The sequence below is a fragment of the Dendroctonus ponderosae genome, unplaced genomic scaffold (assembly GCF_020466585.1).
Source record: "Dendroctonus ponderosae isolate FM_Combo_2020 unplaced genomic scaffold, Dpon_F_20191213v2 Dpon_F_20191213_9, whole genome shotgun sequence".
Lineage (NCBI taxonomy): Eukaryota > Metazoa > Arthropoda > Insecta > Coleoptera > Curculionidae > Dendroctonus > Dendroctonus ponderosae.
In genome coordinates, this window is record NW_026019116.1 from 7871799 (window position 1) to 7875186 (window position 3388).

Genomic DNA, 3388 nt, shown 5'->3' on the forward strand with positions numbered 1-3388 from the left:
ATCAGCTTTCAAGTTTGTTTAGGACGGGAGGGGATTTATTCGTTGAATACCAGGCCACTATACGTTTATCCGAAATAAGGATGAGAGTTTTAGGTTTGGAACAAATCTGGCCGGTTTTTTTCGTGTGCTTTTTGAACGTGGGCATGTGGAAAATGCTTTCGCGTCCTTTAAGGTTGAGGAAGATTTTAGCGGGGAATTTGCAATTCAGATGGCGGCGAAAAAATATTTAAATTTTCAGCAGCCCTTTCAGGCTGATTAAAACACGCCGGTAGGTATTATTAGCCGGAAAGTTTCCGAACTGGGTGAGCAAAAAGGGTTGAACCCATTTGCTGAAAGTTGCCCGGATTCGGTTAATTTTTTAACGGTTCGCACCTGGACCTAGGCGGAAAGTGCTTGGATTTTTCCAAGGTTTTCCGCCAACAGTCGCTTTTTTGTGTCTCAATTGTAAAAAGTTCACAATTAATATTAGTTCGGAATAGTTTGCGGTTGATTTTGGTTTCTTTCCACTGGCCATTGGGGGGTTTTGGATTAGAGGAGCAGTTAGTTGAAAGAAAATTTAACACTTAGTTCTTCAGCTAAATTTTCCGGGTTTGTTAGGTTGCAGATCGATATTTCGCAACGATAACTCCAAGTGCGATGGTGGTGTAATGGTCAGCATAGTTGCCTTCCAAGCAGTTGATCCGGGTTCGATTCCCGGCCATCGCATCGAATCTTTTGCGGAAATTGTTTAGAAAAATCGCAGATTTTTGCATGTTTTTTTCATGTTTTGTCCTCGTCATTTCAACAGTGTCAGTGATGGAATCCTCAAGATTGATATGTTAATCTGAATTTTCCCTTTCTAGGCTGTTTTCACTCATCAAAGCATAATTTAGTGCTTTACGCAGTGGTGTAGAAATATGTGCTTCACGATAATTGGTTCCTGAAAAATGAACCAAAAGGTGGTCGAAAACATGACTAATTTTGCACATAAATGTGCGATTGTCAAATTTAGCTTTTGGTGTAAAAATTGTCACTTTCCTCACGCACTTTCCACTGGCTAAATCGGATTTCTACTTCTCTTTCCAAACTCCTACCAACTCAAATGGTTCTTGCGGAACTTGGAAAAAGGCGGCGTCCGGAATGAGTCTTGAAAAATTGAAAAAAAGCACTTTTTGGGGAAACTGTCGACATTTTCCAAACGATTCTTCACCCCCCAAAAGCTTTTTGAGAAAAGGGCAAACAGGTGGCGAAAAACAAAATGCCTTATCTCACATGCAAGTATCTGGTCTTCAAATTTCTACCACTAATTCATGACTCACTTTTTACCTACTGAAAGGGGTTTCTAATTTCCTATTCATTGATAGGAAAACGGGCTTCGGGGCTCAAACTGTTCTTGAGCATACCAGGAAACAACTGCGTCATGTTGGAGACAATTTTGCAGCTGAAAAAGAGCACTTTTTCCTTATCCCACAAACTTGTCTTGAGAAATGAGCAAAAAGTCGACGGGAAACAAGAAATGTTGGTCTAATTTTGCTTTTTGTGTGAAACCAGCCACTATTTCCTCACTCGTGGATGCTCTTAACATTCACCCTGATGGACTAATTGCTAATCCGCCAATGGTCCATTTTGACAGCATCATTTCAAGTCGAGGCCCCGAAAAATTGAAACCATCGACATAATCCGATTGAAGCCTATCGGATTAACGTTGCAAAGCCCGACTTTATGAAGGGATGGCTGGAGGATTTTGTGCCCAGTAACCTTTGAAGTCAAAAACCGGTCATATTTCAGGCCCTTTGTCCCGTAAACAAACATATCGTGCATTGTTATCGCGCAAGAACAACGTGTTGATTTTAAACGGCGTTTTTATGATAAATCGTGCTGAAAAGGTCGGTTTCCTGGTCGCATCCCCCTGGGTGGTACCGCGGGCAATAAATGCGATCCATGTTTATGATAGCGGAATGATAATTTCGCCCCTAAAACATACGCATTTAGGCAGCAAGGGCCGCCTAATCCAAACGGAGTATTAATGCTCCCCGTGGATTCCGGCCCAGTAAGGAACAATTTCAGTTTTCTCGCGATTGTTATGGCTGAGTCACGGGGGCCCCATGTGCGGAAATTCGCCCCCCTGGAGAAAATATTCATTCTAGTTGTTCCTTAATGCAGCGAGAATGGGAAGGTGACTCAACAGGCTTAAGAGGCAAATACTCGTCTATGAGCGATTGTTTCAAGCTTCATTTCAACGCTCAAACACGTACTTTTATTGAAATTGCGGGTCAGTTTTTGGTGTTGATAGTCCTGCCCTATTTACAACCCTCTCGTCTCCAGGAACCCCTACTTTTCTTCAAAAAGTTTGATGATGACAGCGATTTTGCGTATTTTATTGCGTTGAAAATAGTAAGGAATGTGTTGGTGAAATAAAGTGGACACACTCTTAATGTATGAATAAAAGTATATTGATAAATGATAAAGAATTATTTTCTTCATTGATTCCTTCAAACTCTTCTTCGTTAAAGTTTACATCACAGCTGATGATTATTCTTCTTTTATTTTTGTTCCATAATCGACAATTTGTTGCTTTTTCGGTCCAACTTTTTGCGTAGCTGAGTTGGTATTGCCATGTAAGCTGCACATCCAAATACTCTCAAGTGCTTTGATTCAGGTTTTCTCAGTATTTACCGCTTCAGACCATAATTCTGTAAAAACATTTCCATTCAACATCATGGAGCTTGCCGATTCAACTATTGTTCTTATTTCCCTTTCCCAAGAACCGTTTTGTTGAGGTGAGTAGGGTGCCGATCTCTCATGCAATATTCCCTCTGTTTGTAGATATTTTTGAGAATTTTTATAGATATATTCAGTCTTATTATCACTCTTAAAAACTTTAATTTTATTGGCAGTTTGATTTTCGATCAACGCTTTATATTCTTTAAAGCGTGCAAACACTTCACTCTTCTGTTTCAGAAAATAAACGTTTCTGTATCCAGTACACTCATCCTTGAAAATTACAAAGAAACGTGATCCGCTCGGTGAGTCAACGCTCATTGGATCACATACATCAGAATGTATTTTATCACCATGTTTCTCTGCTTTCATCTTCGTGACGTGTTTATGTGATTTTCACGTTTGTTTTCCATATTGGCAGGCTTCACAGAAAATTTCATCTTGATCAGCAAGTTCCAAATCACATACAGTGTTGTGTTTGTTTGCGTCTTTTATCGCCTTGAAATTAATATGTCCTAAACGGTCATGGCATAATTTAAACGAATTGGTTTTTGTTAGATTGCATTCTTTGGTGTTTTTGTGGAAGCATAAACCATAAGTCATCTTTTCTTTTTCCTATGCATGAAATGTTGCCAGCTTCATCAAGAAATCTGCATTCACTCTGATTTGCTTGATGAGTGAATTTCTT

At 39.6% G+C, this 3388-nt stretch overlaps 1 non-coding gene across 1 annotated transcript; it reads left to right on the plus strand.

The window, feature by feature from the left end:
- Positions 1 to 633: 633 nt before the first annotated feature.
- Positions 634 to 705, plus strand: Trnag-ucc. The gene has a single exon. It is a non-coding gene; the product is annotated as a tRNA-Gly (tRNA).
- The last annotated feature ends 2683 nt before the right edge of the window (positions 706 to 3388 follow it).